A 13,204-nucleotide genomic window follows, 5' to 3' on the forward strand; every position below is an offset into this window, starting at 1 on the left:
CTAGTAAAGAAAATCATAACAAAATCTGTGTAGGCAGGTGATTTGAAATCTCAGAATAAGATAGGCCTGAAAAGGCTAGAAGAATATAATTGTATGAAGTACTTAAAAGTCAAAATGACATGAATACATATCCTGTCTACACAGTTCTTCATTTGTAGATTGTAGCAGATCATACATTTTTGGTAATTTAATCAAAGATTCACCTTATGCTGAACATGCATAGAATGTACCTAATTTTTTTTTAAAAATCATTATTATTATTTAAGGGGCCAGAATTTTCAAGATCCTGGCTATGTGATGCGAGTGTCAAATTCACTTGCCTGAACAGGAAGAATGTTTTGATGCACATGTAAAGTTTCTCATCAGTGGGGGGCATTTCATGAAGGAACTTGTCGGATAAAATATCTGACAAGTCAGTTATATCCGACAAGTTCAGAGAAATCAGCCAATCAGACTAAAGAATTTCTCACAACTTGTCGGATATATTATTTTTTTAAAATTCACAACTTCCCAGATATATGTTTTCTTGCCAAATATGAACGCTTTTCTTTAATTCCATGTTTACGCCCAGTGACTCCTCTGTCCCAAATGCAATTTCATCCTGAAAACGATGTCATTACACTGTCTGATAATGTGTTGTCCATAATGATTACTATGATATTAAACGATACCTGATTATTTGTCCAGAATTTTGTAACACTGTAATATCCCCCATTGTACATGTGGCATGGCTTTTTGTCAGCACAACCCATTCAGTTCATGTAAAAGGATGGACCATGCGCTGTATGTTATTTTATGACCAGTATATTGTGTTATCCTTAAAACTGTTTTGTCATGCAACAGTGCGGCATGTGTCCGAAGGGTGCTTACCTTCACTATTTAGACAGGGAATAGAGGGGAGGTGGGATGGGGTCTAGTCTACAATCGGAATATGTTCCCAGTGTCCTGATGTAACAATGTAAAAGCACAGCACACTCTAATGATTTATAGTCATTAATCCTTTCAGAATAATTTGATGTTCTGTCTGGCTGCCAAATACTGCTTCATATTTCACTTGTTTTGGTTTCAAGATGCAGTTGAATTGCTTTCATTGGGTGATATTTACCACAAAAATGGTTTGGTTCAGAAAATTTTTGGGTTACCGGTACCATTCATATTGCCTTTCCTTTTGATATATGTATTGCCCAAACCAGTGGAATTTTTAGCATGCCAGTGGGTATCACAACTCTGCTGTTTGAAATTTAACAGGTGTTGTGTGATTGCGTAAACTACCTGCATGCTTCATGTTCATTTCTGTGCATAGCTTGTGTGGAATTGTCAAGCATGTTTTGTGCTTTATGTACATTTCCTTCATGTCATGGTCATATTAACTTGCACTTAGTGCCCAATATGTGCAAGTCCTGGGAGATAGCAAGGTGCAACTGATCACAACAACTATGCACATGAAATGCTCTCATCTTTTCTATACAATGTCTCTTTCAACACAGAGCAAGTCCAAGCACCGCTGTCTTATTTTGCAAGAGAAAGCCATGATCCAGCATTGACTGCAGGTAAAGGAACAATCAGAGTAGGTTGTAAGAGAACAGCATCTGGTGGTGTGGTAGGTCTGAATGGTACCACCAATGGCAAGCACATTGGCACTAACGGTACCACGATGGAACCTGGGTATAGCAATGGTAGTGTGGAGGTAACAAGAGACTATGTTCCTGGATTGCCAGGCTGCCAGCCAGTCTTCCAGAAAACTCCCTTTCTGTTGAAGGGCCAAGAGTTCAGGGAGATGCAATGTAGTAACCATGGTGACGATGCAGAAATGGCACCGATGGATGATGTGCCAGAGGTTGATTATCCCCACCCACCACAAAATGGCTTTGCAGTCAGCAGTGGGAATGTGCAGAGGGTGACGGAAAATGCCAATGTTTATTTGGGAGCCGTAGATCAATCCATGGCTCTATCCACCGCCATTGATTCTGCATCACCTCAGAAGTGCAATAGCACAGGGGATCTCATGTCAAACGGTGCTGCGGAGCACCGTGAAATGGTAAACCATTGCCTGGGGTATGATACCCAAGTTGCAGAGACAATTAATAGCTATGACAAGGTGTATGGACATGCTTACTAGTGTGGACAATAGTTATCAATGAACAGCTGCTGGCTCAGACTCTTCAAAGATCTAGAGGATGTATTATATTTTGTTTTGTTTTTTATTAGAGAGAAACTGTGAAATGCATTGGAACTCTTTTCCAAGTAATAATGTTTCTTTGGTGCTACCTTGCTGCACCCTCAATATACAAGTATCAGGGTCATACATGTATATTCCGATGTAAATTTTTGTGCTTTTGGCTTGTCGAAATGATGTAGACAATACTGCTTTCATAGTAATTGGTGCCATGACTAGACATTCCATGTAGTATTATTCACAATCATGTAGATTTTTTTGTGTGTGTGTTATTTATTTTATAGAATTTACAGTCGCTGAAAAGTCAAAGGTAGATTATTTGATGTGATTCATTACTTGTTAGTATTAATTGATATTGAATAGTTATCACGTTTGTTAGAAAACACAAATTATAGAAAAAACTTCCTGTTTTTTTTTTCTTTCTCTCTGTTGTGTGTGAGTGTATATGAAATTTTGTCTGAGCTGCAGAAGTTAATTTCATTAACCCGTTGAGGACGGGCTGATTTTGCTATAACACGCATTTCCCATAGACACCTGCCCGAGTGTACTCAGGACAAGTCCTCAACGGGTTAAGGTGCCCCATAAAGGCCAGTGGTGCCTTGATACTTCCACCTGCTAGATGTAGTGTGCACCTTCAATTTGATATACCATTTTACTACTGACAATCAATTGTTGGTCTAGACTTTATACCTATGAAGCTTTGTAAAGGCCATATCACACCGTTCGGGCAAGCTACGCGGGCTTGTGGCGAGGAGGTAGTTTCCAGCATGTAGAAGATTTTTCAGCGGGCGAACAAGAATGTTTGCAATTTTCATTCATGCCTTGTCATATATCTGGTGAAGTTTTGCGGCTTGACTTGCGGGGAAACAAATTTACTCCCCGGAGCTCTCCGCAGTTGGTCCGCACCTGACAGTATCTAGCGCGTATCTCGCCTGTAGTTGCCCGGAGGTGCTCATGCAAGTCCGATTTAACCGTAGCCAAGTTTTGAGCATGACCAAAACTTTTTCCGGGTGAGTCGCGGGAATGCCCGGAGAGGTCCACACAGAACGCCAGTAGGAGGCCCGTAGCGGCAGCACTTCCCAGGCAACTCCCACGCAGGTACTTCGCAGTCCCGTATGCAGCCAAGATAATGAAATTCTGTGGGATTTCAGCCATTCCATCAGAGGAATTCCTTCACTGAGTTGTCAGCCCCCACGCGACTGGTACAAAGGTCACACAGTATACTCGCAAGTATAATTTAAGTAGAACGCGTCCAGCAAGTAGGACACATGCACTGACTCGCTCAAATCCTTTTCCGCCCTCAGGAGTGCCCTGTATGCTAGAAAATCCCTACACGTAACAAGCCCGAGTAGCTTTCCCGGAAAGGTGTGACAGGGCCTAAACACGGTTGCGGGTAAAAAAAAATATGCGTGTGCACCTCCAGGCGACTACGCTTGAGATACGTGCTAGGTACTGTCATGTGTGGATCATCTACGGGGACCTCCGGGTAGTCAAAATTGTTCTTTGCAAGTCGCACGCAAGGCTTGCCCGGAAAGGTGTGACACGGCCTTTACTTAAATTCAGTTACTCTCCCTAGTCAACAGTCATACTCTTTGTATAGATCCAGCTCAGTCTATGTCAGAAGGAGGTGAATAAGACGGGATCATTGTCCAATTGTAGACATGATGAATTGAATTTTCACTTTCAGGATTTTGTAGAAGAACCAGATGACAGGCTTTTCTTCTCACTGAATAATGAATGTGCATGGCAAAGCATGGTTCCATCTTGTTGATAACCATGTTGGCTCTTGGCTGAGAGAAAGGACAGTTGCTGAATAACGGACAGATGTCATTTTCAATGAACTGTCACAAGTTGTATTGGCATCCTTACATGTAGACACGGAAACAGATTACCAAGCATAAAATACAGAAGCATGGGTTTGAGAACCGAGAGTGGTACTAGTGGATTAAATTTCTCCTTGTGGCTCTCTCATTCTATGTCAAAGCATCCCATCATAATGTTTGTATGACATCCCAGTTCCCATGTCTGAGATATATCCTAGTACTGACTATGTGAGAAGTATTTGATGCAGTACAGCTTACCTATATAAGCAGGGACTTTGTTCAGCATCATCTAAAGTCACACGAAAGCTAGGGACAAAGTGCTTATTTCATATAGACCGATTCTGTGACGCGCTATGTGTATTTTTGGCATGGGCAGCGCCATTACTGCGGTGTCTCAGCCGACCCCCCCCCCCCTCCTCACTCCCCACCCGTCTCACGCGCACGGAATGAAAAACTGATGCATGGTTGTTTTAGCCAATGGGCGTCTCGTACTGAGTGCGCGAATGCTTGCTTAGTGCGCTAACCTTTGTTACAAGTGCGCGATAAACATGTTGCCCGTGGGGTGGGGGAGAGGAGGGGGGGTCGGCTGGGACACCGCAAAATGAGCTTATGGCTGCGCCCAGTGCCACAAATTGTCTGCTGCCCTCAACGAACCTGAATCGGTCTATAGATTAATTTGCTACTCCAAAGTGATTAACCACACAATGTTTTCTCTCTGAAGGCAAAAAAGAGCATTCAAGAGATGGATGTTCATAATGTAGTTTTCAACATGAAGCCATTTTTTTCTTCAAAGAATGAAATGGTAATAGTTCCAAATTTTGCAGGAGATGATTGATTGGGAGGAAGTTTTTAAAAAATAGTCAATACAATTGACTTTTCATTAGACAAATTTAGGATCTAGTGTCATTCAGCGATTGATTGTGTGTTTGATAGTGGATCTTTGTGAGCCTAGAATGAATATGTATGTGCCATTATTAAGAGGTATCGGATGCACACTTGTCAGAACTTATTTTTTAGCTATGCATAATACATTCAGATTGCATGTGTGTGTAGTTTCCAGAATATACTGTAGTATTTTTAATGTTAGGCTGTCCAGTTTAATATTCAAAATTTGATACTTTGAATTTATTTCCCACTTACATAAAGCCTTGAGACCACCTCTAGTTCCTAGTCAGTGACTTTGGCACGGAATTATTTTATTCATTTTGGTCCTGCCAGAAGCATTATCTGTACAGCTAGAGTAGAAGGAATTTCTTGCCATTCCTATTTTGTACAGTGCATCTTTTCTGTTGAATGTGTATTATTCTATACTGACTGATACCCATAGACACATATCACGTGGGGCTATGTAAGTGTAACAGTCTATGTATCTCTGCATGTTCATGCAAGTGTATAATCACTAAGTCTTGACTTACCTTTAGGTAAAGTCAATGAAAGAGATCCACACAATATATGGTTGTCAATAAAAATTGTATCTGTCATGTAAAGAAGAGTTACAATGTGTACATTACACTTTATGCAAACCATAAAGCTTGAGAACAATCAGAAGTAGGTTAGTTTTGTCGATGATTACTTCAGCAGTTGTTGGTATCCCATGTACTGTTAACTGTTACAAACTTATTCAGTACGTAGAAACTTCCAGCTATTGAATTTGGCAATGCCATGCCGATAGTGTTTGTACAATCCTCGTATTCTTATGCCCTCTTATCCAAAGATGAAATATCTGATACCATTTTATCTAGTGTATGAACATTGCAGGTGCCATGCAAAGTTATGCAATTGAATTGAATTGAATATACAGTATTATCCATGCAGCACATTTTTATAGGTTTTTTTTTTAAAGTTTTACTGTAGTCATTGTACAAGTATGAAATCTGAGATCAACAAGTTTCATGGCTGTGCATGGCAGAAGTTGTGCTTGTTTGATCAAATATGAAATGCTACTCAGATCAAGTATTATCTATTTTGTTTTCTCTTGTATTGCAGAATTGCCTTTAAAGCAATTGTCATTCTACCTGGCAGTTCTTCATGTACCTAGAAGAGTTGTTAAGGCTAGTGCCTATGTGTTTGGCCTCAAGCATGAGTTTCCCTTGAAGCCAAAGTTAAATAAACCTCTCCGACACCAGCACGAAAGGTCTCTTCACTGCTGGTGTGCCAAGGCGAGAGAGATAGATATGTGCATGAAACAGTGGTCTCATTCTTGTCTACAGTTCAAGTTTACACAGTTTGCACAGCCATTTTAACAGTTATATGCCCATGACAGAGATTTACTCAAATGCCTTTACTTCAGCATACGGGTGCGTACTTCAGAGCATCCTGCTGTATATTTTATACATTGAAATATATATATGGATGCCTGAAGGTGGTACAATAAAGATAAAGAAACTTATTGTACATTTAATTGGATGTACTTAGTGTCATGAAGCATTGTCCAGGGCCAGTCTCCTTGACCACTGTGAGTCGGAGGTCCAGCAATGTGGTTTGCATTATTGCACATTTTTGATAGTCAAGTAAAAGTTTTTCCTCTTAAACTTACAAAAATTTGCAATGTCTTGTACAGAAAAGTACACAGTGCAAAATCCCCTTGTATTCTGTCAAATGCTTGCTGTAACTTACCGTATTATATAACTTTATTTTTGAAAAAGATGAATAATATTTTGTATGTGTGCATTTGCTCTGTGAAATGGGTATGTTTTTATGCAGTCTTCACTTTGTTGTTTGTTGATTAGATTTGTAGATATGTTAGTACAGTCTGTATAAAATGACCTGTATTGTTGTGTGGTAGAGGTGAAGTTCTGTGAATATGAAACTGTGGAAATACAGTATGTAGCAGATTCCTTTTTTTTTTCCAGCAGACTAACTTGAAACCAACCTCTGAAGTGATTGTAACTGTAATAAGAAACTAGAGAATATAGTTTGTTATCTAAGTGCCTATGTAAATGTATACAAGCTTTGATATTTCAAAGATGAACAATAAAATAAAAACAAAACTGAGACTCTGTTGGTAATTACCAACCTTAGAGTACGTTTGTAGAAATTTTGATGCTCACATCTGCAATAGAAACTCTAAGATGTTTTCATATGAATCGATTCTGGTGAAATGCAGTGAGTTGGAAAGTTCAAACACCCAGCTCATTATTGGTGTAGTACCAATATTATCTTTTGTAATGCATCAAGGCAAAGTGTAATACCTTGGGTTGGTGTGCAACAAGTCAAGATGTAACGTGAGTGTCACCCTTAGCCAAGATTGTTCCCTGTGTCACCGAGTGATCCAAAGAAATGTCTTTTGCAGTACAGATGATATATCTCAGATCCTCATAAATATTATGGCTGTGAAATATGTGACACAGTTCAACAGAAGCTGACCTTGCATGGAGGGGAAAAATGAAACAAAAAGCCCAACAACTGAAGCTCTTGTCATTTATTTATTCTTTTTTTTTTTTTTTTTTTTTTGGTGGTATGTGTGAAGTTGTGGCTTACAGATGTGGAAATGTCTCTTTTTTTTTGGTGTGAATTTGCATGGTATAAATGTAAATTATTGATTACAAGTTAAGTCCGAAGTCAATATGATGTATGGCTATTTTATGTTGCATAGTTAAAAAAAGTGCAAGTGCATTTATTCAGCGCCCCCCCCCCCCCACTCTTTTTATGTTTTAAGTCATTCTTTGTAAGTGCATGCATGAATTGTACATGGGCTTTCTCACTTGTGTTTGTTTGAAATAGTGTTCACTTGTCTAGGGTGTGCAGTGTTTATGTACAGTGTGTGAGCTACCCACTTTTGTAGACATGCTTTTATTCCAACTGTTTTTGTCGTTGGAAAGTTATATAAAGTGTAATGCAAGCCTTTTTGAGTTGATATTTGCAATTTGCTTCCCATGTTGTGCCTGATGCTGAATGTTTGTTACCTTGTTCACTCTGGTGTTCATTCTTAACTATCTAATCCCATGGACCAGAAGGGCATTGACTCCACAGATTCCTATTCAATATTGACACTCATATAATTCCCCAATTATGGTATTGTTTCCATTGAGCAAATTGAGCAAATAGAAAAAAAAAAGGAGGGTGTTGGATCGATGCCATTGAAATTACTGAAATTACTGATGTATTCAAATATTTTGCTATGTTGTCCCGCTGGACCCAGGAACAACATACTCGGTACCCAAACAAACTCTCAATGTAAGATGTTTATCTCTCGTGCCTAGTTTTTGCTATGTTAGTCAAGCCTTGAGATTTTTTTTTTTTTTTTTTTTTTTTTTTTAAAGATGTGCAGAACCATCTATGTAATAGAGATGTGATTGCATCATCACAATATCTTTACGTGGCAACTTTGCTTCCCCAACATGGGTTGAACTGAACATGACCCTATTCATTGTCTCAGCCGAGAAGTGCATAATTATTAACTCCCTAGAAGCTATAGGAGATTAACATCTACTCGTGTTTTATCCAATCAGTGCATTTGCATGCAGCCTCAGATGTTCACAGGATGTTTGTTTGCCTATCATGACATTTATACCAAGATTTGACCATTTGAATTGGGTTCCATAATGTCTCAATACCACAGCATTGTATAATGAAAGATCATTCGTATTGATGTCTTGCTGACATTTATGGGATACTGTTAACGTGGAAATTTTTGTGGTGTTGAAATTCTCGCGCATTTTGCGCAACAAAGAACTACGCGAAAATAAAAACACGCAAATACTTTTGCTTTCCATTGTGTTCCAGTAGTTGATGTCTTGATTCCACTGAGTTAAAAACATGCCAAACTTATCTTACCCAGCCAAGCACGAAAAATTAGTCGCATGAAAATATCTACTTTCACAGTATGATGAGCTATGAAGGTCAGTCAATACCCTGTACATGAAACTGCTGAATGTGTAAAGAATGTACGCAGCAATATTGTACATGGTAAAACCAGTGGACTTTATGATATCATAGCATCTTACTTAGTATATGACAGCATTGGTATGTAGTATATCAGACCTGTACCAAAATTGCATTTGTATCTTATTGACACAGGAATGTTGCGCTTAATTCTGTCCTGCATTCATGTTTGCTTTCATCACATAATACTCCCAAAGAGTACAGACATGATTTGATTATCTTGTTGAACATAGCGTGACAAGCTGACAATGAATCTGTGTTGAGAGTTGTCATGATGCTTAATGAATGTAGAGATAAAACCGGGAGTATAGAATGCAGTAGTTTCCATTTCTTGCTCACTTTGATCATACTAATCCATCAATGTTCAACATTATAAAGTGGCAAAGCTGAATTCTAGAACTATGAAAATCCATCTGATTTAATTTTACACTGGATGTGTGATATTTACAACCTACCTTTTCTTGCCTGTAGACCTGTACTTTTTTAAATGTCTTTCAATTAAATCACCCATATGTCCTTGTAAATGTGTTCCTTCATCAGAATGAGATGGCTGGTTCCTGGTAGTTGCTGATGCTGCATTAAGAATTGGGTTTTCTGTTGGTCGGCAGACTTTATTCAGAGAAATTTCATCTGAAGTTAGAGGAAATAGAAGACTTTTATTTAACAGTAAACTTTGGTCATGCCTTACATGTATTATGTAATTGTGTATAATTTTCCCTATTTTTGGCTTAATTTGCCTTATGCATTTTAAATTAAATGGAATTAAAAAATAAAAGAATGTATTAATGTACTGTCCTGCAAGGAGTAGCTTTATATGAGAGCTACTCTGAATATGATTTCTGTGCCTGAAATGTAAATGCGACTACAGTCTTTGAAATCAGTAATATGCCCAGCTTTGCTTATCCCCCAGTGTACGATGAGAGAACAATGTGAGGAAGATACTGTCCCTTGAATACCCAGAAATATGAAACATTTTTTAGATCCATGTTGATCATGATGTTGTGCCTCAGGAGCTAGTCATTGTAAGATCTCTAAAGAAAATGCATTGTAACACACTTTCAAGACAATAAGCTGCAGACTCAACTGGATCTCCTCAAAGCATTAAAGGGATCGTATAGTTTTGGCTGAGACCTAATTTCAGGTTTCTAACATTTTGATGAGATAATAAGAAACCTCTTATGAAATATGAAAGAGCATGTAATTCCATGAGGAATTCAATGTTTATTCGATGAAAACTGGTTTTCAAATGGCTGAGATAGCCAAAATAGGAGATTCTTATAATTTTTACAATCGCTTTGTTTTACTTTGTTTTTGAATGTTTCAGTCATGCCAAACCCGATTTTTAACCAAATAAACTTTGAATTCCTCTTAGAATGGTATGCTCTGTCCTGTTTCATAAGTGTTTTCTTGTTATCTCACAAAAAGTTAAAAGCCCAATTCTCATCTCCACCAATACTGTACCATCCCTTTAAGATATATTTTGTACAAATATGTGCAGTTCGGTGAGCTTGCTTGAGCTAATTAACTTTGTAGGCCATGTAAATTTGCAAAAGAGCTGTTCAGATCATTATTTGATTTTACTTTTGCTTTTTTTTTTTTACATTTCATTACTATTTTTTCTTTTTACAGATATGACCAGTGGTTTAATCTCACTTTATCTGTATCTACTGTAATTATTCATACAGCTAAATGAAGAATGTTGTAATCATTCAGATTTGAATGAAGGACAGCTTACATGTTTGGTGTTTTTTACTTAGTCATTAGCCATTTGTAAGAGACAGAAAAATTGTGTGTGGGTCAATTACTTGCCTCTGCCACAAGGTGGTTCTGTGAGCATTGTGATCTCTTTCAGTTGTCATTTGTCAGCCATTTTTCTCTGCCAAAACTATATTCCTAATCATTAAACCTTGGAAAGAACAGGAGTGTTTCAGTGAAGACTGATATGTGGGTACGTGACAAAAGGAAGATGAACCAGGCAGATACTGAGTGTTGAAATCAAGGGTTCCTTATGTATATGTTCGCCATGATATAGTCCAGAATTTTACAATGCAAAAACATGTAACAAATTGAGGCAAACTTGATGCAATAGAGGGATGAGATATTTGTAAGTTTCAATGTTTATATGCAAGCAGTGAAGGGCCAGTGCTAGGATCTTATGGGGGATTTAAACTTCATAATTATGTTAGAGTTTAGGGATCAAGAGTCACTATCAATTTTTTTTTTTTGGAGATCTGTATTTTTGGAATGATGTCACAAAAGAAATTAGAATCTGTAATTGTGTTTGTAAAGAGAAGATTTTACAGATGGTGACTGGAAAAAAAATGCTGCTGAGATTTTAGGTTGTATTATCTCAAAGGTAAGAAATCAAAAAGTTGGATGGGTAGATGTGACAGAATTTGGCTGACAAGGTAGAGGAAAAATGAATGCAGTCTGGTCATACTAAAGGGAATGAAATTGATGGGGACAGATTACTGTGTATATGGTGATATATTGATGCCAGGTTTTATTCCTCATGTTTGTTTGTTTTTTGATAATGTTCAATACACAGAAATTCACATAGTTCAACTGGGACAGTTGTTGAAAATTTGTGCACATGTTATGAAAAGCGACGGAAGCACTGTGACAAAGAATTCATGAAATATAGATTGTTTTGCACTTAAAAACTGACTTGTGTGTTCTGTTTTCTGTCATGACCGGATTAGATTGATGGACGTGTGAGATGAATGTTGCGATGCTCATCTTGTTTTTTCTTTATCTGTCTGTTTGTATTTTTGTCTTTTTATCTGTATGTATATGCATGGATTGATGCATGTTTGCTGGTATATGTGTGTATGTGGATATACATATTAGCCCATTGAGGACGAGTCCTGAGTATACTCGGGCAAGCATCTATGCGAAATGCGTGTTGTAGCAAAATCAAACCATCCTCAACGGGTTAAAAAGCCTGACACTGACTTTTTCCTGTGGTGGCCAGGCTAATACGCTCTCTATTTACGGTGGCCCCTGGCAACCAGGGCCACCGCTAATATTGAGCCCTGCATATTATGTATGTGTGTGTGTGTGGTGTGTGTATGTATATATATATATATATATATATATATATATATATATATATATATATATATATATATATGTATATGTATATATATAGATATTTACATGTATATGTGTATATATATTATATTATATGAAGAGTTTGAAAGCAAACACAGATACATGTATTTCCATTTTCTCAATTTGAGATACAGTTGTATTTGAGATTGACTCTGCTGAAAAACAGAAAGCAATTTAAATGTCTGTGATGATTTTAGTATCTTCGAAAATATTTCTTGTTATGTGACAAGTGCGCTATCACTAAGAACATTTTATCATTCTCTGTTTGGTGAGGACCATTATATTAATTGAAAATGGCACTTATTTGCATTTAATCTCTTCATATGCATGTACAATATATGAATATATCAATGTATATCTCCATTGTTGACAGAAGCCAGCTTGTAAAATATACATGTAGCCATTGATCCATAAATAGTTTAATATTCATACTTGCAATGCTCTTGAAAAACATCAGGAACAAGCAGAAATCAAAATTTTATCTTTCAATTTATACACAAGCTGCCATATAATACTGTCTAAGATATCATTTCCTTATTCTTATAAAACAACAGGAACAAACACAAATTAAAACATGATCTTTCAAATACACCAGCTGAGGTGGAAGTAATAAGATATTTCCTATGTATTTAAATCATATATTTTCTCTCTTTTTTAAGACCAGAGAAAAGATGTGTTAGTCTTACTTTTTTTTTTTTTTTTGTCAGCAGACAAGGTAAGAGTGAAATCCACTAGTTTGCAACATACACATACTTAAAAGTCTTTAAAAAGGCATGTAATTTAAAGAGGAAGGTTGAGATGCGTTTACTTTTTCTCCTTTCATGTGAAAGCAATAGTGAGAGATGGAGGGAGAAAAAGGAGGAGGGGGTGAGGGAAAGAAAGCCACTGATATAAATCTGTCAAATAATAGGTTTCACACTAAATTTTGGCTGTCCTGAAGTTATAAAATATCTCGATAAACAAAAGTGATGACAGTTTCATTAAGCTTGACCAGAATTATAAATGTATATTGTGGACATAAATGTTTCATTTGTTTTCACAGAGAACTTTTGGTAACAGAAAGAATATAGTGCTTAGATGAGGTAACAATGTCTTGAACTCGTGAACACTCTTGAATTACCAATACTGTACTGCCACACCCAGGGCTCGGGAGGGGTTGAGGTGCTAGAATGTTATGACAACATGTTATCTAATGATAAGTTGAAGA

The sequence above is a fragment of the Diadema setosum genome, chromosome 11 (genome assembly GCF_964275005.1).
Source record: "Diadema setosum chromosome 11, eeDiaSeto1, whole genome shotgun sequence".
NCBI classification, from domain to species: Eukaryota; Metazoa; Echinodermata; class Echinoidea; order Diadematoida; family Diadematidae; genus Diadema; species Diadema setosum.